The sequence below is a fragment of the Macrobrachium rosenbergii genome, chromosome 53 (genome assembly GCF_040412425.1).
Source record: "Macrobrachium rosenbergii isolate ZJJX-2024 chromosome 53, ASM4041242v1, whole genome shotgun sequence".
Classification (NCBI taxonomy): Eukaryota; Metazoa; Arthropoda; class Malacostraca; order Decapoda; family Palaemonidae; genus Macrobrachium; species Macrobrachium rosenbergii.
The window spans coordinates 33,995,212-34,021,951 of record NC_089793.1 but is presented as its reverse complement, the minus strand read 5'-3'; the positions used below and the strand labels follow the sequence as shown (position 1 = coordinate 34,021,951).

The window sequence follows — 26,740 nt, the reverse complement described above, 5'->3', positions numbered from 1 at the left end:
AAGAACTTCGTGAGCTTAATAAAAAAAAAATATCATTAAAACTCGTGCAATGCCGTTCTGAGTTCATTCTACTTTCCTTTTATTTGCATTTTCAGTCTTCGTTGTCTGTCTGGTAGCCTCTATGAAACTGATCACGCACATTACAGGGTCAATTCCCAAAACCCAAATCTTCATTCATATCTCGTACCAGATGTCTGCATGGAAGGATTAGCATTTCATATACCTCGTTGAGTTACAAGGTCTTTTTCCCGTCACGACACTGATCACAGGTCTCTCTATATTGCTGCAATCCTCCTTATGCAGAGGCATATACAAAAATGAGGCTTTTGCAGAAGTAAGCCGTTTCCGGCAAAATATACTGCATAAAACAGATCTAGCGTACATTATCTTGAAATACAACATAAAAACCATATATTATATATATATATATATATATATATATATATATATATATATATATATATATATATAAATATATATATAACATATATATATAATATATATATAAATAAATATATAAATATATATATATATATATATATATATATATATATATATATATATATATATATATATATATATATATATATATATATATATATATATATATACATACACATACACGAATAACAAGATCCCTCGTACAGAAAAAGCATAATACATGGGTCACACCAATAAAAGGTATTCATATCCCGCAAAGATAATTTCCTCCCTGACTCACCCAAAACTTTTAGCAATAATCCATTTTTGTTTCGTTCCTGCTGAACTACTACGTAACCTCTTTTCCATTAGACTATTCTAGGCTACTGTTCATATAATATACCACTCTACAAACAGAATGATTTAAATGCAGTAACCTAACAGAGAATATAATCAAGACGCTAAAAAGTTGCTTGTTTTTATGTTACTACAAACCTAAAAATCATATACAGTACAGTACAAGTCTTTGTATGGTTGTCTTTGTATGCTCATGAGCAAACGCTTGAATGCCTACAATATCAACTGCAAGTAAACCTACAATTATAAGTACAAGATTGCACTATTTTTCTCATGACATTTGTATTCTGCCTGTTCCTGCATTTCTTACTACCTGAATCCTCATCTGTACGGAAGCTGCTTCATTCCTAATTAACCAAACTTCTTTTTTTATGATAATATCTGAGCACTTCTTCATAACAAACAGACACACTTAGTAAGGAGCATTTAACTTTCACACCTATCAGAAATTATATATATGTGAATAAGCACACTTGAGTTTATGATAGTAAAAACTAGTCCATATACTATATAAAATGAAATTACTCTTCAAAATGGGAACACTACATTTTACAGAATGCGAACTCGTCTCCGTAAGAAAAAAAAAAAAAAAGGCAAGCACCATTATCACTATTTTAATATTTGGAAAATAGGGCACGTTTAACAGCTTCCCATACACTAATATCAGAGACCTCTCGTGATCATTAAATCAAAATCAACACTGGCCAAGACTCTCCAGTATGGTGAACTTAACTGAAGCTCTTTTGTGCATGTCAGAGTAGAAAGTAAGACTATATTGCAATTCAAAATGATATGTAAAAGAGGTTAAGGATGGAATATGAAACTATAAAAACGACCCTTTCAGGACTTCGAGGACTTTAGTGAGTGAACAGAAAGTAAAATGAATTGTTTATTATCCTTTGCAACTGAATTGAAAATAGTTATTATATATCCTACAAAAAAGGTCAGCAAAGCAAGTGTCCTTGAAAAGATACATCATGTAAAAAACGATATTAATCAATTTTATCCATGCGTAATAATCAAAAAACCTTAAAATGTTATACCAAATGAATCTCACCAGATTTTAATTACCATGTTCTGCTAATTTCTCAAAATGATGTCGAAACAATATTCCCATTTCTGGACCCACCCAAACCCCTTTTCGCTCATATGGTTATCAACCCTCATTATAACTCATTCTAAGTCGCAACAGGCACCTAAGATTTGTAAAGGGAAAACGCCAACACTTAATCCCCCTTTTTTTTTTTTATTTGGGCTTTGTGCTGGTATCAAGGGTGACTTGCATTACAGAGGAAAAGCCTTGACGGAAAGCTTTACCTTATTTTTCTTCTGGCTAGTACAGACTCGAACAGCCTCCCTCTTGATACCAAAGGTTGTAAACAAACTATTTCACCATAATGTTGCATATACAAATTTGGCTTTAAAACTCAAGGAAAATATGGTGCTACAGTGTTTCCAGATTGGTTAATCACGATAAAGGGCAAACATAGCATTCTTCACTAATTTAAGCGTAATGTGTGGAACCAAAGCATTAAAAGTAGCCTGAAATGTAGAAATGAATGACAATATTAATGACTGGCTCTTTAGCTAATGACTACCTTTGATGTATGTGTGTGTGTGCGTGTGTGCAACTTGGTCCTATGACAGAATGGGTGTTATTCTACCTTCTCCAAAACAGCGACCATTACACTGTAATTCTTGGAGTGCATGCCTTGGCAAGATCTATGGAAATTGGCAGTTTCCATGGGTTATCCCATTCGACCCTTTCAGACCACCTCCAGCAGCACGCTAAAGAGTGGGGCCGCTGCATCTTCTGCAGGAATAGATTGCTTCCTAAATTTGATCTGGATTGGGCATAAATATAATATTTCACAATGCAAACATAAAAAATGAATGGTAACAAGAAGAAGCTTTGTGTAGTAATCTGGTCAAAATGCAATGGGAACAAAGAAATGGTCATGCAGTTTACTTTCCTGTTAAGTATTATTCGCTCGGTTAACTTTCACGTATAGTATTGGTCAACTAAGTAAATACTGGGCAAAACACCAAGTTGTTCAATCGATTTGCCATATTAAGCAAAACAAGATGGAAAGAAGCGTTGCTCTACAAGTCCGCCACAAAACTGCTAATTAACATCATAAAGATATTACACTCCCATTATATATATACATATATAAGTATATATATATATATATATATATATATACAAATGTATATACATACATACATACATACGTACATACATACATACATATTTATATGCGGTATATATATAAACACCACAAATGTCGTTTAACATCGAATTCATTACGCCCTAGGAATAGCTTACACCAACAGGGAAAATAAGCGCTGTAAGATGTTAGAGCGAATATAAATGTTCGTTTTATAAGCTGAAATATTCGGAACTACCAAGATACATCAAATTATCAAGGTAAGTGTGAAAATAACTTAAAAGAACTTTGCTCCCTCTTCAGTAATCTCTGATATTTCCTTCTTTTCCTTCTTCCACATTTCTATTTCCTTATTTATAGCGGTTTATCTGATGAAGGCCTCCATTCGTCTCTGCTTCCCCCTGCCACTCCTTCAACACTCTTAACAACATTCCCCATTCATAATACTCTCCGCTGGATTTTTTTCAATCCTCTCGACCCTCTTGTGATAGGCCTCTTTTAATGACTCTCCTAAATAACGCATACGTGTTGTTTCAATCTAACTTTCAAATGCTTCCATAGGTTTTTACTATCCTGTACCAGCCTTGGCTTTTTAGATCAATGTCCTTTCCTTAAGATTCACCTACATAACTACTTTAATTATTATCAATATCTAGTAAAAAAAATTGCTATCTTTCCCAAATATAAATCTGAAAACTCAACGGCCAAACATTCCTCCGGAGTTATAAATAACCATAAATTCTGTGACATTTATAAAAGTTTTCAGAAATCCATCTTTCTTGTGCTATCTTTCTTTCATCTTTAAACTTTATGAACAAATATTACCTTAGATTCTTAAGTACCAAACCTACCATATTATTAATGCCTCCCAAGCTTATCTGCATCATCATCATCAGGCACCTTTTAGAAAACTAAACCTCTTTTCCAATTACTAAGCAACCTTTACAGCGGACAAATGAAATGATTAAACAATGCAGTATTCTTACAATCCTGTCTGAACAATGGACGGACGTTACTACTTCTTCTTTAAACGTGTTTTTTTTTCATTTGTATGGGGTAAGCACGATGCCTTCTTTTGAAGGACGGACGCTACTAAACTCTGATATTCCTTCTCCTGTTTGTTCTTATTCCCAACGAGTCAATTCTGCCCATTAGGCAAGCTGTCATGTCTCCATTGATTCCCCAAACGTGCTCATTAACCTGAGCTTTAGATCATGTCCTTACTCCTTCTACATCGTTGAAGACTCATCGCTTGCGATTTTCTCCTTCAAGGGTTCCAAATCCCCTTTTGCAAATTCCCACAAAACCAACTTTTGCTTTACCACATAACATTAAGACCCTATTCCGTCTCCCATTCGACCTGGAACATAGAAAGGAGCCACAACGACACTGTTTAATCAATTTAATATTATAACTTGAGAGGCGCATAACTCTGCCTCGTTTGCATCATGGCACATGCATACATAAAATGTGAAAAAACGGTAATAATGGTAAAATGGAAGCTGTCCATACAAAAATGAAAATACATTCAAATGGAATGAATGCTGCTACAGATACATTATCATTCTTAAGATGACAGACCTAAAAAAATCTTCGTCAGTACATTGTCAAGAGTGCTACCTGAGAGTATACACAATTTAACCTATGTAATATCATACGATTCCAAGAAAATATGTAAAGCACACATGGCACAAGGTAAAAAACAGCGATAATAAAAGGGAACACATGAAGTTACTGGTACACCAGCATAAAAATGCATTCGGTTCGCAGTTTTTCCCAACAAGTTTTCAGCTGGTCCACTGCTCTTGCTCGTACCTTCTTATATCGTATGCAAGATTACAGACAAAAAATAATAAAAAGAGAAACGAATGATCTTCAATTCGAACAAGCCATTGCTGCGAGTGTAGCAAACCGACGTCGAGGTCCATTTAAAAGAAAAAAAGAGAGAAATTGCCCACTAACCAGGTCTTTAGATCGTGTCTTGACTCTTTCTACATCGCTGATGACCCCACGCAAGTGATTTTCTTGCCCAACGGTTTCGAAGGTCCTTTGCAAATTCTTCACATCACCTACTCTTAGTTATCTAATGTTAACTTTAACATCCTGTTTCACATTCAATCTAGACATGGAAAAGGAAGGACAATAACTGCGGTGAGAGATAACATGGCAGAGCGAATGTACAATTTTTTTTTAAATCTGTGCCCATTTGCTATATATTATTATAAAGGTGAGTACCTTTATATGTATACATACATACACACACACACACACACACACACACACACACACACACATATATATATATATATATATATATATATATATATATATATATATATATATATATATATATATATATATATATATATATATATATAATGCAACAAACCAGAAAGCACGGTTCTAGCGGAGTTACGGAAAAATTGAAAAAATGAGCGAAAGGAGCATTGTTAGTGGTAGGAGATCGACTTGGTGTCCTTTAGTTTCTTCGTAGGCGTGTAAAATGTCTGCTATATGAAGAATATTTTTTTTTAAGTTTATACTTCCTCTGAAGGCTCATGATGACTGTAAATCAGTGACTGCTTCGATTTTCAATACTAAACTTCTTTTTACCCTGACTCCCATGAAAACACGATGAATAATATTCATACACATCCATATATGCAAACATGGGCTCCATAATTTACAAAAGCATACGCAAGATTTAAGGTAATTTTCTCGGAAGGAATGTATCTTAGTTCACAACTGTGAAGCGAAGTTAAGGCAGTATCCAGCAGGAACTGAAGCGTAACTCAAACCAAAACTTCAAATTGCACAATTGTCGAATCTAATATCCTAAAATGATGAGATATCTGCCTGTAAGGAAGGGGGGGTGGTCGGAGGTACCGAAGAGGTTCCTACTATGCAGCTTTAAGGCGAGGAAAAAAATACACAAGAGAGAAAGAGAGAGAGGGAGAACATACGAAAAAAAGATAAACCAGAAATTCTGTATCAGCATATCAAAACAAAATATGCACCAAACGCGAAAAAATAATCTAGGAATATAGTATATGAAAATGTTACTTCTAACTAATATTTTTCCAGAAAGACTAATTTGATTTACTCCATCTAACACCACACGCCGCAGCTAGGGATGAATCAAGAAAAAAGATATTTTTATTAAGAAAGACTTTATATAAAATTATGCTTCTTTTGTCCCCGTGAGAGTAATATTCCAACTTGCATGCATTTCACAAGCAGAGGCTTTCTCTCTTCTAGATAATTAAATATAAATGGTACCCAATAATTATGTGATTTGTTAAAATTAGGACAGCTTAGCTTAACAACAGTTAATTCTAGATACTTGGCCAAAGATATCCATTCTAGATATCATGCGCTGCTTCTCCCTTTTAAATAAGATTGTTATTAAGTGTGGTAGCCTAACATTCAATCTACTATATTTGTAGTGTGACCTCACGTGAAACAAATCCCATCTATCTTCTGACGAGTACACAGATATAGCTCATGATACTGCCGTATTGTACTTTGAACATGGTCTTCCAAATTCTATCCCTTATAATGGAAGGTTAAACCACTGACTTCACTTCCTAACTATTGCTCAAAACCGAATAACAATAAACCCAAAATACCACTCTGAAAATAATAAATCTTTCAGCAACAATTCACTCGTCACTTTGCTAACAGCTTTCGGCTTCATTCGTCGAAATGCAATACACTCAGTAGTCACAAAAATAGTTACAGCAAAACTCTAACATTAGAATAAAATGATACTATACTCATGGATTATCCACGAACAGGAAGCCACAAATTAACGCCTATAAAATTTATCAACAAAATTCGTATAAATTAGTGGTCATACAACACCTGTGCTATTTATGACACTTAATAAGGTTGATTTTTGTGTTTCAAATAACAGGAGTCAGAAGTGTTATTTTACTCTCGAACTTCACTGGTACTGAATTATATCACATAAAATGGGAACGCTGCTAATACTGCGCCATTTTCCTGAAAATACCGCCAAGAAAGAAATTCCCATTCACATCAATTTACTCTTAGTTTCAACATTCCGAGACGCTAATAATGTATTATTTCCCACTTCATTTCACCCTCTGTGTGTTTTGAAAAGTTCCTTGCGTCGAAAGTAAGTCAACTGCAGAAGGTCTTTGTATTTTGATGTTACCAATGTGAAAAATTCACACATGTAAATCACGGGCACAGAATAAAATAAAACACCATTTTTTATTATAGTATTTTGTATCATATATCTTCTTCAGAGTGACCTTTAATGCGCACGGTTTAAATGTCGCAATCTAAAAATATGAGCCATTTTATTTCTTTCTTCGTCTCATATACATCGTCGTGGGTACAATCATACTTATATTTCAGTTTCACTTGCCATGTCTGGTATGCATTACAGAGTCTAAATGTTATAAGTTAATTATTCAGAAATGAGATAATGTATTGGTAAATGTCAGAAGGTGATGTGAAAGTAAAATACAAAGAAGACATGCGGAGACAAGAAGCTGGAAGTGAAAGAACAAAGAACAAAGCCAGGGAACAGAAAAGAAATTTCAAAAAACAATAAAAAGATCAGAATATTAAAACCTTACTTAGAGCAATTTAACACGTCTTGAAGAATGATGCATAAACATTATACGATAAAAAGGATTTTAAAGTTCAAACTTCGAGGCGTTAAAATTTTCGTGCTGGAGATATGTCTTTTTTTCCTGAAAACTTTTATCCATTATTGCAATCTTTATCGAGAGTTCTATTCACATTACTGCCATTATTATCACTGTTGCTGTCATAATTTGATCAGTTAATTCATTAACTGATTTATTTATCCATATGCCTATAATTATTAACTAAGAACTGCAAACAGATAAAAGCCTACCATAATACGAAGAAGAAAATTTGTTATTAAAGCGACCCTACAATAGAAATTATTGGAAAGCCTATTTCGTTCCTCGTTTAATTCCGTATTTATCTTTCACCTAAGATTTCCATTTGCCTCTCATATGTCAGGTAAACTTGAAGAACAAAATCCGTACTGCAGTACTCACCCGCACTTTATAAGTGAACAACAAGCAGTAGAAATTGATTTATATAAGTAAGAAAGTGGTGGCATGACAGTAGGGACCACCGATACCGAAGAGAGAGAGAGAGAGAGAGAGAGAGAGAGAGAGAGAGAGAGAGAGAGAGAGAGAGAGAGAGAGAGAGAGAGAGAGAGATTCAAAATATTTCGGGATCTAATGCCATGTGACAGATAACTTGTAGAAATTCTAAGCATGGCATCAAATGACTTGTTTATGAAGAACCGTTCAGTCAGATAAATTTAAGAAAAAAATAGCAACACGCCTTGCAGTTGAAGTTAAAAAAAAAAAACCGAGTTGCAAGGCGATTCTGTCATTTTCGTGTCTAAATGTAATCCAAGCAACCTGGAATTTCCTACTGATTACAGAACTGATCAAAGGACTTTTGATAGAAGCAAATTCCACGCTTCCCTCTACGGGAATACTTTGCAAGAAAGAAAAATAGCATATCACAAATCTCGAAAAATAATACTGCATTCAGGGGTAATTACGCTTAAACAAACATTGAATTGTAAACCCTTTCTGAACTTAGTAGCCCATTCATATTATTCATAATACAGAGAAAGTCTAAAAGTTCTGCCTTTCTTGTCCGTCGCTACAACAGGTGATGGAACTCAGCTATAATTTATGCCTGCAGTACAAACAGTTTTTCATTTTCTCTTTTCTATTTGAAATCTGACATAGTATGAATACGAATTAACACCTTGAATGATTTATAAACATGCTACCGGGATTAGAAACAAGAACTCTCAGGTTTTCTTATCCTCTTCGGAGGATAATGTCTAGCAGCCCTGAGGATTCCATAAAACTTTCCAACGTTTTATTTCAAGTTATGCACGAAAACCTTACCAACGGGAGTTGAAAAAGGTGGTCATGCCTCCATCACCATCCACCGCCCTTCAATATATATATATATATATATATATATATATATATATATATATATATATATATATATATATATATATATATATATATATATATATATATATATATAGTATATGTTGCAGTACTTAGATGCAACAAACTGGACTTCAAAAACTGCCCAAAAAAATTGCAAGCACACTTTTGATGACTAGTAGATTTATAATAACCGCGACACACAAACATATCTTTTGATTAATGAAGGCTTCATACCGCTTAGATCACGATTATCCAGTACAATAATTATTAGCATATCAGTGGTACCCAACAAGTAGGCAACCTCTTTCACTAGAATGGGCTTCGTTTCTTTAATTTTTTTCTTTTATCCCTATTCTTGTGAAACCCGTTGCGACCTACATCTTACAAACGGAGGTTGTTCCAAAGAAACCCTACTACCATTTGCCTTTCAAGTAACGTAACGTCTGTTATCGGAAACTTATTAACCGCATTTAGCCTAGCGCTCCTCTCGATGGCCTCCAGTACAAGAGATTCAAGAGAGCCAGGTACGTCCCTCGTTATTCTGCTGTTGATGTTCATTATCGTTTGGGAATTCGTTGAAACTTTTTACGTGTTAACTCTCTACAAAAAGACGGCCGGCTAATCGTCCCGATGTAATATTTTGTGATTACCTTTCCTAAGCGGTTTCTGACATTAATCTGTCCAATATATACCAGAGGAAGCACGACGATTACATCTTTTACCATTTCAGAGGGGTTTCTTCTGGTTGCGATGTATTATTTCAGCAAGTCAGTTCTTCTTTTCAACTTCATGTGCCTCGCCCATGCGCTCTTTCTCTAAAATGTTTGTGAGAGGTGGTGGGGAAGGGTGCAATGGGAGGGGGGCGGGTTTAGTTAACGACTTAGCCCTCCAAGTCTCTCGATCTTTTCTTGCCAACTTTCATCTATTTTTCAGACTCAATCAGATATCGCCATTATCTTTTCTCCTATGCATGGGTTAGCTTAATGCTTAAAACCTCCCCTACCATTCCTATCTACGCAATACAGTTACCCTCTGCTATGTCTCATTTCATACTATTTCAATTCTTACAGATTCTGATCTTCTAAAACAATTTCGAATAAAAAGCTTGAAATACCCAAACGTCAACGTATTCAAGTATGTCTTTTTCCCGTAATATTTTTACATTTCTCTAATTCGTCCTTAAGTTAAGTATAACTTAGTTTAACTAGACCACTGAGCTGATTAACAGCTCTCCTAGGGCTGGCCCGAAGGATTATATTTATTTTACGTGGCTAAGAACCAATTGGTTACCTAGCAACGGGACCTACAGCTTATTGTGGAATCCGAACCACATTACAACCAGAAATGAATTTCTATCACCAGAAATAAATCCCTTTCATTCTTCATTGGCCGGTCGGAGAATCGAACGCGAGCCAGCAGAGTGCTAGCTGAGAACGGTACCCACCCTTCCAATGAGGAACTAATTCGTCTCAGGTGCAACATATTCAAATATATATATATATATATATATATATATATATATATATATATATATATATATATATATATATATATATATATATATATTATAGGGATACTGACATATAATAGTTTTAACCTTGACAGGGACAAAAACGAATATATATTTCTTGACCTTGATCATTCCTCTGAATATTGAGATTTCATTTTTTTTTTTTTTCTACACATACTTAAAATTCTTTCCTTTACTTAAGGTGATTAAAGTTTTTTTTTGACTAACGCACACCAAAATGACAGGGTATCCACGAATAATTCAGTAACTCTATTGTACCAAGTTTCTGTTATTCCAAGTTAATGGCATCTAGGTCAAATCAACGTAAGGCAGTCTAGGTTTTTTTTTTTTACTTACTCTCAAATAAAATACTACTTCTTGCATGCACTTTTTAAAAAAAAAATCCTATTCAAATATTTCACCTGCACTGCTTATCTGCCGTCAAATCTTTTTGATTTGATATTTCATTTTCAATCTTGCACAGCTCTTTCAGCATAGTAATATATTCGTCACATTCCCGAATCTTTAAATCGGAAAAGTAGAATAACCGGTTGCTGAGCAAATCCGTACCAGGCTATTTAAATGAAATAAACCAAGACATACTAAATAGAAAGAAAATTTAGAAATATGAGCACAAAGTAAAAAAAATAACACGTTAGCTACTCCATCCATGAAACAGGAATTAAAATCAATTTCTTTTCAAAGCAATGGCGTGCAGCGTAAGGTAAATTATCGAACATAACCGCCACCATAAATAAACCTCGGAAATGCAAGTTGAATAACTATCAAAGAACTTAGAAAAAACATGATGAAGATATATCTTTCTCACATAAAGCTGCACGCAATCACTTCCTCTACCTACCAACCAAATAAACTCATATACTGGAGGATCCCTCACGTGTATAAAGACAACACAATCATACATACGTACACACACACACACACACACACACACACACACACACACATATATATATATATATATATATATATATATATATATATATATATATATATATATATATATATATAATATATATATATATATATATATATATATATATATATATATATATATATATATATATATATATATATATATATATATATATATATATATATATATATATATATATATATATATATATAATATATATATATATATATATATATATATATATATATATATATATATATATATATATATATATATATATATATAACAAACATCAGGCTACAAATGTTTAATATCCAATAGCCCAATGGTTTTTAACGTCGACCGGAAGTCGTTGGTTGTACTGGCGAGTGTTCGAGTCATTTAGGTACCAAACCATTTATCACTTATAATTCCCCTTCGGTGATATTCCCGAAGTAGCGCGAATTGGATATTAAACGACATTTGTTGGTTAATGTTTGTATATAAAATGTTACTGAGTTGATAAAAATTCATATATATATATATATATATATATATATATATATATATATATATATATATATATATATATATATATATATATATATATATATATATATATATATATATATATAATATATATATATATATATATATATATATATATATATATATATACATATATATATATATATATATATATATATATATATATATATATATATATATATATATATATATATATATATATATATATATATATATATATATATATATAGTCTAAAAAGCTTGAAGACTCCCTGCTTTTGTTCAGAACGAAATAACATAACTGAATATTGGCAGCTGGAAAACAATAAACTCTGTAGTCATTACTCTTCTGAACGCCCACTTTTCATAAAAAATTACACTTCCATCATCTTTTGTCAACACCAAAAGTTTAACATTCTGCTTCTGCAGTGTGTAGGTTTGGTTGTGTTTCTTAGCAATGTTGATAAAAAACATAATTATCTGTAGATCATTCGTTATTGTTACTGCAATATTAGTAAATCGAAAAATCAAAAGAATTCTTGAAAATATTATAAAAACGCTAGTTTTTTTATGTATGTAAAAGCTAGCATTTCATCATATACTTCACTGAATTTCAAGTGAAGGAAGTAAAATGATTTCTCCAGAGTAGGCAAAGGCAGTCCTTTTCCATATTTAACACCACCAGACGTTTTTGTCCATGTATCATTCATGCGGAACGTATTTTTGTAAGATTAAAAGTGGCTCACTTGATATCTTCTGCTCGGAGTGCCCAGAAACTCGGGAAACAGTCGTGTCGATAATGAATGGGGCCTAACTTAGTCCCTTTTCAGTCTTTTTAAACAATAGCACTTTTCATTCAGATTTGCTGGGTTTTTGTGTGTATGTTTGTGTGTGTGTATTTGTGTCTGTGATTATGTGTTTGTTTGTGCTTACTTTATTATCAATTTATGATTCCCTGCTACATAGATGGAAGTAATTTGGACTACCAAAAATTGTGTGTGTGTATTTGTGTGTGATTATGTGTTTGTGTGTGCTTACTTTATTATCAATTTATGATTCCCTGACACGTAGATGGAAGTAATTTGGATTACCAAAGCACTGTTGACCTGGGAAGCTACAGCTGATTGAAACACTAATGCAGAGTATCCCAAGGCAAAGGAGAGAATTGGCGAGGTATGTGGATCATGTGATAAAGTTTATGCTATGAGTACTCCTAATCGATCCCATGAAATATAACAAGGCGTGAAAATCAGACACATGCTTAAATTTAGGTGTTAAAAGTCCCTAACCTTTGAACATATCTCACATAGATAAAAGCCTGTGCTTTCCAGAGTGGTTAAGTGTGATTCCGAAGATCAAAAAATGTAAGACAGTGGATTCGTTCAATTAGCGATAGCTGGATGGTGCAGGACTCTGTGTTCAGGACTGCACGAGGAAAAAATAATGATTGTCTGTGTTCAATGAGAGATGCGATGAAGGGAAGGGGTAACAGCAGTCGTGCAAAGACGACTGAGAGGGGGAGGCACTAATAAGAAGACAAACGAGTTTGTCTACTCTAAAGGTTATCGTAATAGCTATAGAAAAGTACGAATGAAAAAAAGAGCATTGTAAAGTCTGAATATGGGTTCTAAGAATAAGAAAAGGTGGTCGTCTATAGTGATTTAAATGCAAAGATAAGGGACTGAGAGAGGGCATACTTGGTAGGTTGGCATAGTTTAGAGTCACTGTGATTGGAGGCATACACAAAAATAAGTTAAATAGGATCAAATTTATAAGAAAAAGAAGCTGCATGGCTTTGGCACTTCGGGTCAATTTGACAAAACTTTTTTTTAGAAGAAAGTTGTAAGGGAGGTTAGTCTATACAGGCAAAATGAGCTTGAAGTAAAATATCCAAATGGTGGGTTGTGTGCGTGTGTGTGGGGGTGTAGGGGGGTTCTGCCTGAAAACAATGTTGTTACCTGAGTATTCTATACATTAATCAGAATAAAACTAGAACACTGAATGCTAAAAATGAAAATCTTAATCGATAAAATAGCATGAAAATTAGAAAAAAACTTAGAAACCAAAGCAAATATAACGTATTATCTATCAAGACTGAATGACACCGGTCTACGAACAATTAAAAATGATATTGTAGTGTTTTCACTACCTAAGCGAATGCGAATTTTTTTTCTATCTATCCCCACGCAATGCAGATTTAATCTAAGGCTAAAACGTTTTCACAAATTTGGAGTTCTGTATATATTAAGGCATTATTTATAAACATAAATGAATGTAAGACTGAAAATAAATGATAACCGGGTGGAGTTATATAAATTACGTGCGATTTAGCCTATGAAGTAAAAGACGCTAAAATGAATAGACAGGTGTTTGGCTGTGTACCTGGAAGAAAGACATGACAAATATCGGGGATACGTGATTCAATGGGCTGAACTGAATGCAATACTCCCTACTTTGACGAAATACTAATGGTCTTCGGATTTTTTTTTTTTTTTTTACTTTTTGGCCAGCCACCTACACGGAAGGCTTGCAATTAAGGCCTTGCAGCTATATCAATTAAACTTTGCATCACTAATTGTATACACAGATTTTTGAACAAATAAAGCATGATGGATTACACGAAACAATAACAAGCCACTATCAAAAGCTGCATTGAATGGAAGACTGGCCCAATATATTAGCAATTAATGGTGATTTTAAATAAAAGATGCATTGATTATATTGATGTCAGCAATCAATTAATTCCGATATCTGTCCTGCCTTGCAAATATAAACCTAATGGTGTCGTAAATCTATTTACAAAACGGTATTGTGATTAATGAAGCGGTAAGTAATGGTTTTCAAACAATCCACACAGCTAGTGTTTTGACGCTGGTGAAGCGCCTCTAATAATGAAATGAAAAAAAAGCAGCTAAAGGCTGTTTGATAAACACTCCATAGAGGTGTGCTCGTGACGAATTTGTCTGCGCAAAACTGCATAAAAGCGAAACAAATTATTTAAGAAGGGACAGGAAATCTACGGAGGTCAAGAAACGAACTGAGTTCAATGTAAATCGATAGCTCATTCCATAACGAAAACAGTGATTGAAATTCATGAAAATAGATGTTTTTTTCTTTTTGGCGGAAACGTGCAGTTTTTCAAATCCGTGAAAAGGCTTAAAAACCTGATCCATGTTTATATCTTCAGTTAGAAAAACCGAATGAAAATCAAAACCATTTATCATATCTCTGCACCATGGCTGCACTTTCAGCAGCACAGGAACCCATTATTAATGGATTTTCTTTTTCGCAGAAATCTAAGATATGGCTGCTTTATTTCAGTTTCAGGAAAAATAAAACAGCTCAATTGCGACCACTCATGACTGCGTAAAGATCCCCACCGGTGATCACGCAAAATACACATTGAGCCATGATTCAGCGACGTTTACTGCGTATTCATCAGATCATGGGTACGTGTGCTTTTCTAGAGGAAAAATATAAAAGAAAGAGGAATATGGAGGAACTGTGAAATTGGATCGTTCGGTGCTCAATCCGCTTTTCACCGTTATTCACTTAAGAGCAGATACATATCATGTATAGCATCAGTTTATACCCTCCATCTCTAAAATTTCTTTGTTTCATCACGACATGTATCAAAATTGAGAATCCAGACACACACTATATATATATATATATATATATATATATATATATATATATATATATATATATATATATATATATATGCATATATATATATATATATATATATATATATACATATATATATATATATATATATATATATATATATATATATATATATGTATATATATATATATATATATATATATATATATATATATATATATATACACACACATGTATACATATAATCTCACACACATACACACATATATATATATATATATATATATATATATATATATATATATATATATATATATATATATATATATATATATATAATGAATAAAGGGAAGAGCGTGTTCGCGCGCGTACATCCGTCTGTAAATGAGGAAGTGTGCTACGCATGCATGTGTTCAGCATGTCTGTCTGTATCGAGTTAGAATATGCCAGATCTCCAATAAAAATTAGTAAAATGCATTCGCAGGAAGATAATAACGAAGGATAAATCATGCGAATTTAATTGATCAAAAATGCATCGCATACTTTGTCATAAGGATTGCAAAAGACCCATTTTTAAGAGAATCTACATATCATAAGTAGATAATATTCCTGCCAAGCTGCTGGTTTATGCATGAAAGCCTACTGTAATCACTTTCTTTATTTGGAAACCGAAAATGGTATCTGTAATAAATCAACGAAAATGACAAAGTAGCATAATGATCAACCAGGCTGTCGTAATTAGCACGCGGAATCTTTGTGCCTGTTTATGTACATGTGTTTGTGCGTGTGTTATCAGTGCGTGGAGCTCAAAACTGGTTCCTATAATTCTAACTCAGTATCTTTTTTTGGGGTTGGGGATTATGATAAAATAATAATTGGGTGTCAAATTCCGTCTATTTGTGTTCGTTCCTATGGCTCAGCGAATGACTTTCTAGTACAGTATATATTATGTAATTTAGATGATTAAAAGAAAATGCTTGTTGTCGTGTAGTACAATGTCATGGCAATAAGAACAATAAAAAAATTCTTAACAAGGAACCCTCGCAAAAATCTTACAACAAAAAAACATGAAGATCAAAATAGCCTGAACAAGAAGCTGGGAATGCGGGTGTTCGTTCTCACTACCATAACCATTATTTCTCGCATTATTTTCGTTCTTACAAAAGTGAAATTGACTAACATCGGCAGTTTCAATTCTAAGTGAAATCACTAAAGGACCATGATTTGGGCAAGGACACTACAAAATACTATGGATGTCCTTGCAGCACAAACACCATTGCACGGCGGTGGTACAGATTACGAAAACTCCCAAACTCTATAACCTTTCAGACTGCTAACAGCGAAGAGTGTTTTAGGCACTATGAGTCACACCGTACAGTAGGTCTCCACAACCCTATGGTCATAGGGTAAAACAGATTTTGAATAATCTCCATATTACCGGGAATGAGGTGCTTGCATTCAAAACAACACCCATCCCTCCATGGAAGTTACCAGAGATAATATTTTGCCATTGCTTTACTGGCTCTATAAGTAATATGGCAAAGGTAGAAAACCGCTCGATTTTTATGAAACATGTTGAAAAACACAAAATTTAACTTTCATATTTAATGACAACTCGAAATCCAGTGCTGGTGTTGGAACTGGAGTATATAGTGATGATTTTTATTGCACTGTAGAAGTACAATACCTAACATGGCATCTATGTTTACTGCAGAACTGTATGGAATTTTAATTGCTATTGAGAGAATAGCAACTATCGATGAGGGAAACTTTACTATTTTTAGTGACTCAAAAAGTGTTTTACAAAGTCCAAGTGCTTTTAACTCTACTAATCCACAGGTTTAGAGTTAAGAGTGGCTCCATTTAATGAATCGTCGTATGGAATCTGTATTTCCCTTGGACACCAGCACATATTCTTTCTAGTTTGAACAGGCTGTTCATTACCAAATACCCTGTGGTGACAGGTGTCAACAAAAATTTACATGTATTCCTACCAATTCATTAAAATGGATCACTTGTTAGGAATATATGGCAGAAATGTTGGAATACAGCCGGGGCAAACAAAATGAAAGATATTGCGAGCTGTCATAATTCCCTGGAAGTACAGGAAAATGACCAGAAAATGGGAACTGTAAAAGTGCCTCGCTGTCGAACTTGCCAGTTCCAAAGGTCCTTTATTCCTCACACTGGTGGTCTGTAGAACAGCCTCCCAGAAGATGTCGTGCAATTGGAACTTCAGAAGTTCAAGCGAAGGTGCAATGCATTACTACCCTAATACTATTCTCCTTGCATTTTAATACATTTTTTGTCAATTTGTTAATTTATTAATTTATTTTTCTTTTTTAATAAGTGGGATCTCTTCTGACTGTATTTCCCTTTACCTCCTCTTAACTCTTCCTAACGATCACCAAATTCTTTGGAAGCTTGAATTTCAAGTCAATGGACCCTGTGGGCTTGTTCCATATGAACAGGTTTCACCTTCTGAATAATAAAAATAATGGAAAGAGAAACCCACAAGATTCTTGTGTATAACTTGTTTACTGGTAAATATTTACATATTACTTTGATCTCGAGTACTTTCAGGTCCTAACTGTGACCCTTTTTCAAGAAATGAGGTAGTCAAGCTGGTTCAAGGCCCAGCAATCTTCTGGAACTTCTTCTCTCTGTGCTGTCATTTATATGATGGCTGTCACAAGTTTCCATTCTCTTGAGAGTTGTTAAACTCCTCTGTCAGGTCTGATATCTGATCTGATGGTCAGTGGTATTAATCCTTGTGGTATGTGAGTGGTCACCATCGGTCTGTTGGGCGGAGACCCTAACCTCCAAGTCAGAAGGGTCGATCTTAGCTTCTTTTAATATTGGGGATCGGCTTATGGGATCTTCTGAAATAAATCCTTTCTTTCCTTCCTATCACTTTAATTTGTCTGATGAGTGCCCTTCCACTACCCTCAATGACTGATGTTATTGCTTTTGTATATAAGCCTACATTTTTTTAAAAACAAAAAGCTAGGAGGATTTTTACAGGAAAAATGCAGAGAGTACATGGAATACAGAAAACAAAAAATAGTTTCCCTCATTATATGCCTAAAAATGAAACAAATTACATCAAAAATGAAAGAATTTAAATATAAATTTGACAACACCGTAAAAAACAATGTAAAAATAAATGGAAGGAGGAAGATAGTAATGCAGATGATGTAGGGGGAGTATACATAATTAATTGCAACAATTGTGGAGACAAATATGTGGAGTGAAACAGGTAGGGGAGATAAGGACTAGAATCCAGAACACAGGAGGTAGTACAACTCAACTCACAGGGGGTGCTATAGCTAGGCATTGGGGAAAAGGACCATAGGATGGATTTTAAAAACAGTGAGGCTTATAAAAAAGCAATAACATCAGTCATACGAGGAGTGGTGGAAGGGGGCACTCATCAGACAAATTAAAAAGTGATAGAAGGAAACAGTTTACCTCAAAAGATCCCAAAGCCGATCTTTAAGCATTAAAAAGGAAAGCTAAAAATCGACCCTTCTGACCTGGAGGTTGGGTCTCTGCCCAACAGACCGATGGTGACCACTCACATACCACAAGTTAATACCACTGACCATCAGATCAGGATATCAGACCGACAGGAGAGTTCTTTAACTCTCAAAAGAATGAAACCAGGACAGCCATCATATAAATGACAGCACAAGGAGAAGAAGTTCAGAAGATTGCTGGGCTTGAACCAGCCTGACTACCTCATCTCTTGAAAAAGGGTCACAGTTAGGACCTGAAAGTACTCGAGATCAAAAAAATTTGTAAATATTTACCAGTAAACAAGTTGCAAGAGAATCTTGAGGTTTCTCTTTCCATCTTTGAAGAAAAACTGAAAAGAAGTTTTGTTTAATAATAATAATAATAATAATAATAATAATAATAATACCCGCCTCACACACAAGGTTTTAGCAGCAAATAAATATCAACCTTATTCCGATGACTGCCTGGTCTCTTTGACTGTAAAACATCTGCTAATCGAATGCCCCTGTATAAGGGACCTGAGGAGAAGCCTTCTCTCCGAGGCCTGAGACTAGCATGGCTGGTACATTCAAGCCAAAGTCCTCGGGGGAAGAAGCTGTTTATGATGCCAGTGGCATTTCTAGATTTGTTATTAGAAGGTCTCCTGCAAAAACTACAGATTTAATGTATCTGTTTATGCGTCTAATCTAATCATTATGTCCATAGGTTTTATACAGATTTTGTTATTCTTAGCAAGTGATATCGGCGTCAATGACCTTAGCTGTCCCGGTGCCAGAGAATATCAAATCAATCAATCAATGAAGAGAATATCAAATCAATTAATCAATCAAGAGAATATCAAATCAATCAATCAATCAAAAGAATATCAAATCAATCAATCACCCACCTCTCCAGTCACCTCCCCGCCACCCAGATAAAATATATATCTATAAACGTTGATCCCGCAATAGTTACTGAAATGATTTCTTCCAAATTCTCTAATGTTATACCCCGAGTTCTGTTCTAATACACCTAAATTAAGTGATTTTCATCTTTCAAATATATTCTTCACCATTAAGATTAACTTTTAAAGGCAAATTCTTAAACAGATTATGAAAAAACCCAAGTCTCTTTACATTCCAGAGTTTATACAATTATTTAAATACTAACGTAGAATTATCAGTATCACTTCTTTAAAAGTACCATACTCCCTGCCATCGCCCTTTTCTTTATCCTACTCCTCCTCCTCCTCTTCCTCATTATTACATTATTTTCATTATTGAAAGCATCGCATACAAAAAAAGACTCTTTGAAATCCAATAACAGAACAAATGAAAGTAACTATATGAAAAAGCATTTTCCGTATTTCATGTTTATAACCCTTCACACAAAATTATGTATACTAATAAATAATATCAAACCCAGGTAAGAGTGACAACCAGTATAATCTAAACAAACACAGAAGGAGAACCTCTCTGGGAGTACTGTTTACAAAGGGCCTTGCAGGAACACCCAGTAGGCAGTCCTAAAGACTCAGTTCAGCCCCTTTGGTAACCACCTGCACTTCTTTTTGCCTTCAACATTTCATCGAATTGCCTCTGGTACCTGTCTCTGAGCTGTCCTACTTCTTAAAAATTAGCCATTCTCCAACATTCACATCTTTCAAGCTAGCCTTAATGGGCTCCAGTAATGCTGAGTCGTCTGTTTAACCTTATTACATTACAAGAGTAAAAGTGGGATGCTCATGCATTTAATTGCTTCTCATGATCCTGTTATCATGTTACCCTGCATTCAGTTCTCTCAACATTTCTGAAGATATGAATATATACAATATACATATATATATATATATATATATATATATATATATATATATATATATATATATATATATATACACACACACACACACACACACACACACACACACATACACATATATATATATATATATATATATATATATATATATATATATATATATATATATATATATATATATATATGTAATATATACATATATGTATGTATGTCTGGGTATATATATACATTTATAAATATATAAACACACACACACATATACATATATATATACACAGTATATATATACATATATATGTATATATATATATATATATATATATATATATATATATATATATATATATATATAGTGTACGGAAACATATAACTAGGTTAAGAATTTCCCATTTTCCATAATCTAATTAAAAAATATATTGCAAGTCCTGAAGGGCAGACATTGAACAGTTAGTTTGGATGGTAAAAAAAAATTAAAATAAAATTCATACCATCCGCTTTTCATGAAAGGTACCTGGACAAGACAGTTCCATGGCTGCTCATATAATAAGTTAATTAAGCATCAGGCCGAGTGCTGTCATCACCCGGCTTTCACATGGTTGTGGACTTTTGACACCCTGCGAGATTGGGAATTTGATTACGCCATTTAAGAAAATGTAAACTTGTTCAATTTCACAGAAAGTAGAAGCGGCGGCCGTAATTCGCGTCTTGAACAGGACACCACAAATCGACGACTTCATTTTGTTGCAAAGTCGACCAACATAAAATCAAATGAAACAAGTAACTAATAACGGTGCATAATTAATATGATCGAGCTCTTCGTATTAGTCCGCTACGCTTGGTAATGTTTAATACTCGACCCCGTCATTTAAAAAAAAAAATGAACAAAAAACACTCTACTGCAAACATGAATAAATTTACTGTATTTGCTTAGATGATTGCGGAAAAAAACTCACTTCCGGTATCAATTAATTTTGAGAATGGTTCCTCGAATTTTGTGTTTACGATTGATCACGTTCCAGCGTATCTCCCCAAGGAGCGCACAAACCCGTATTTTCCAGAAGTAATAGACCCAGGAATTTTCCTCTCAAAACGATATATAAACCAGATGGTACAAAGAAACCAGGCTGAATGAAACGCAAACTCCCCCCACTCTCTCTCTCTCTCTCTCTCTGTAAGTAAATTTGAAGAGAAACGCACAGTAAATGGCCAAACAGGGGCACTTAAACAACCACATACATAAGATGATTTATTAGCTGCCTTGTTTGATACACCACCGGGTTTCAACGAAATCATTCTAATTTACTCGTGGTTCATGACCCTTCCATGTATGTACATATGTCTCTTAGCAGGTATGTAGCCTATATATAAACATACATAAAGGACAAATGACAAACAACAGATAATGAAAGGTACATATTTCATAAAATATTGGAGTAAAGGAGGACGGGGAAATCGAGCAAATGATAGCTAGATAGAGTGGGAGAGGTGAATAGCCATTACAGGAGAGCATTGTACAATTATATCATGCTGAGTTATACAACTTTGCTGATGAGTCAATAGGTATGTAGCTATTATTTATGTAGGCATTTTATATATATATATATATATATATATATATAATATACATGCATACATATAATATATATATATCTGCACCTATATATATATACACATACATACCTCATAAATACATACATGTGCCTTGGGACTCATGTTGAGTGTGAAATCTCAACTTTTATGACTACTACTGTACACTAACTCTTTCTTCACCTCTCCACTATCTAGCTATCATTTGCTCAAAAAAAATATATATATATATATATACAGTATATATATATATATATATATATAGAGAGAGAGAGAGAGAGAGAGAGAGAGAGAGAGAGAGAGAGAGAGAGAGAGAGAATCTCGATATCAATGAGAACAAAAAAATAATTACCAGAAGTACCTTGTTTGAGGCAATATTCTGAGGAGCCGAAATCTGCGTACATCTGGTTCAACAGCTGAAAAAAAAAGAATAAAAAACAATATAATAATTCTTGACAGTAAATTTCTAGATTATTATGCTTGGCCTGATACCCTGTATCAACTAAATACATAATGCATAAATTAAATACTCGTAATTGTAGTAACGCTCAAAATGAAGAAAAGTAGAACTACCTTTTACAAAATACTGATGAAAATGGAACAGCTAGTATTTCAAAACTACAACGCCTAACTGATCAGCCCCAGCTGAGTGAATGAGGTCATCCTTTTTAAGCCAAAGAAATGTAAAAGCAAAGCTTCTTTGTTAGGTATTAGCTACAGAGCTATTAGGACATCTTTTTACCATAAGCGATTCTCGGTTTTGCATGTTTTATGTTCCTATTTTCTAAGTGAAACAATTGACATGAAAACGTTTCCGATTGTAACAGCTGTTATCATCCATGACTCAAAAATAAGAAAAGCGTTGTAATTAGAAAAATACCTAGTTCTTGTTTTGGTCTTTTTAGTCAGTACGAAAGGTATTAGGTTATTTTTTTAAACTAAAAATTCATGAATTTTCTAATATAAACAGACAATAGCCCCGCTCTAAATCAGTTTTATTGCGCTTGGTAATAAAATTACAAGTGCAACCACGTTTATTTCTGTGACTGAATTATATAAATAAATGTCACCAGCGCAAAACCAGTTCTCTTTCTCATGGCATAAAAAACTATACCATATTTCATTTACCTACATTATATGACTCGATTATATATTAGACGTTACGTTAATCTATAATCACAGCTCCATCATGTACTTTAACATGACCACAGTGATCACTATTCATGATAAGAGATATATCAGGTTTGAGTTGAAGTGCTTCTTAGGCTGTGAAAAAATGACTTTTTAATACAATTCTGGTCCCTCTCCATGACATGATTACACGATCACTATATATATATATATATATATATATATATATATATATATATATATATATATATATATATATATTATATATATATATATATATATATATTTTCCTTAACATATATAAGATAAATATATATTTGTTGTATAAATATAAACATACACACACATATATAATAACCAAAAATATATATATATATATATAACTATATATATATATACATATATATATACATATACTATACTGTATATATATATACACTTATATATGTATATAATTTTTATATATATATATATATATATATATATATATATATATATATATATATATATATATATGTAATTCTGGCTTTACCGTCAGTATCATTATTATAATGAGTAAAACAGTAAATTATTTTCCTAATGAGAGTGATCAACATTACTTTTACACGTTACAGCTTAACTATTCTCCATCTCTTCAGCCCTACTAACCTAAATACTGAATTCTGATTACTAAAAAGTTTCACGATGAAAAAGTAAAAGAAATGGGAAAGAAGGAGTAAAATTCTCTTTATCTTGCGATATCATGAATACGTATCGCCAACTCGGAGCATCCTTTACTCCAGAGATACGTATCAGAGCATTTGCCAGGCTCAAGTCAGAGCTCACACATACACACACACACACACACACACACACACACACGCACATATATACACATACACATACAGAGGCTCGAAGCTTCCGACCTCCACTATCCTTTTGCTCTTTTGATCCTTAACTGTGAAATTGCAAATTATTTCCTTTGTAGCCAACTCAACCGGCGATGCTGCGGCCGCCAGCGGCAGTTCTGTTGTATATGTTATATAGCCCGGTCTCATATAGCGCAAAACTCCAATCCCAGTATGGTCGACATTCCTTTGTCTTGTGAAGGCAATTCCGTCACTGTTGACAAAAGTCTTTGAGGCCTCATTTGTTTAAGTTTTGTTCATACATAAAACTGTGTGGTGCTCTATGGGAGGAACCATGGATGTTTGAATGCTTGAGGCATTTGTCTTCGAAGGTCGTCTTTACTCTTCTTTTCTCTCATCTTTTATTTAATTTCCTTCTTCATTTTCTCTCTCAAAATATAAAGTGCTTCCGAGATCACGTTATATATCTGTGATTCTTGCAATGATGCGAATTCCTCTTTCATGAAATAGATATCGCAGAATATCTTTTGCTGGAGGACATTTTTGGAAAGTTTATTTTAGTTACTAGTGGAGGAAAGAGTCTGAAGCGACAGATAAAAATTGGTTTCTCAGAAAAAATACATTGTCCCCATTCACTCGAACTATCTTTCCGTTTATTTCTTTGATAACAGAAATAAGAATCCTAAGGAAAAATTTACTCTTCTTTCCACGAAAATCGAAATTGACATCACCAGCAATCTTAGCGGACAAAAATACAAACATATATTTACACTGCATTGTTCTTATCTTAAGATTATTTTATTACATAGCCGAGGCCATAGAGTTTTAAGGTGTCAACGGTGCTTCCGATTTAATAACGGCAGGTTGCCCGGGCACGACAATGAACCCTTCAGACTCGTTTGCTACGGCTACTGTAACTGCACACGAATGCATTGCAGAAGTTCTATGCAATCAAGAACAACATTAAAGCAAGTCGTACTTTGCCCTTCAAAATCGTAAGCATCTTTAAGCAGTTTCTTCTATTGCAGCCTGATATGAAGCGAGTAGCGCCAAATTCTCGGCTGTGAAGCACATTAACGTTTTGTGCGTGACTTCTGTCTTCAATTTCACAAAAGTCGTAAAAGGGACAGAAAATACAACATAAAGAATAAAAATAGAAGTCTTAATACTACCGTCAGCAAACGCAACCGGTGCGAATGGAATATAAATGAGCACAGTCAGTATACGAAAACGTAAAACATAAAAATAAAAAGAAAAAAAAATATTCACAGACTTTACTCGAGGGACAAAAAGAAATACTGGCACTGTGCCCGATTATTAGCATATTGTTTACATTTGAACTTCAAGAGTTTCTTTAAACTAATAAAAACCCGAAAGTACAAAATTTGGAACTTTTCACTATGACCTCGACATTTCCCAATTACAAGTATATTAAGAAAGAACAGCTCTCAAGGATCAACAGCATAAGTGCTGGAATTTACCATTAAAAAAAATTCAGTCTTTGATATGAGCCTGTCATTCATTGAGTTTAAACAAAGTCTTATCCCAGCAATTGGAGCAAAACCTAAGATGTCTCATGAAAAACACTGGTTTTTCAGAAAAAAATCCCATAATCTTAATAACTTTAAGGTCATGAACAATTATTACATATAAGTCGATTCAAACACACATTGTTCCATCTGTTTTATATCTACCATTACCCATGAAACTATGATTATAATGACGTTCAAACACAGAGGGAAAATAAGTGACATTCAGCTCAAATAACTTAACATTTCGAAATCTGTCCAATCCAATATAGTTCAAAACGATGTCACAGAGAAAGGTTAATGAATATGAGAAGTGATTACAGTCTTGGGTAACTGGAGTGAGTATTATAAAGATTTGATGAATTTGAAAGACGGAAGTTAGGCAAAGTGAATTACAAAAAAATGGAAAGGCTTAATGTCAGCTCGAAAAGACACGTAACTTTTGAGGACATAAGGAAGTCAGTTAAGATGTCGAAAGAAAAGGAGCGAAATGCTTCAGTATGGTGGTGATTACCTGATGTGACTGGCTGACCAGGCTTTGTACAGTAAATCTAGAAAATGGATATGTTCTGAAGGAATAGGTGAGAGGAATAATTTTTTTTAAGTTGATATAAGTAAAAGTGACAGATATGACTGTATGAATTACAAAAGCATAACATTGGTTAACGTAATGGAAATGGTGTATGGTATAATTCAGATAAAAAAGTAAGACAGATAACAGAAGGACTGATATGGAAACAACTGTGTGGGTTTAGACAACCAAGAGTGTGCGTGTGTTTTTTATGATACATATGATGA

General features: G+C 33.7%; 1 protein-coding gene and 1 long non-coding RNA gene across 5 annotated transcripts in view; one reads left to right on the top strand and one right to left on the bottom strand.

Moving 5' to 3' along the window:
* Positions 1-26,740, bottom strand: part of LOC136834405 (uncharacterized) — a 533,585-nt gene that overhangs the window by 59,448 nt on the left and 447,397 nt on the right. The window contains exon 6 of the long non-coding RNA XR_010851786.1: positions 22,796-22,850. This is a non-coding gene — a long non-coding RNA (uncharacterized lncRNA). The remainder of the gene's footprint in view (positions 1-22,795; positions 22,851-26,740) is intronic.
* The window catches only part of LOC136834404 (carbonic anhydrase-related protein 10-like), a 228,452-nt gene that overhangs the window by 4,217 nt on the left and 197,495 nt on the right, over positions 1-26,740 (top strand). The window lies entirely within an intron of this gene.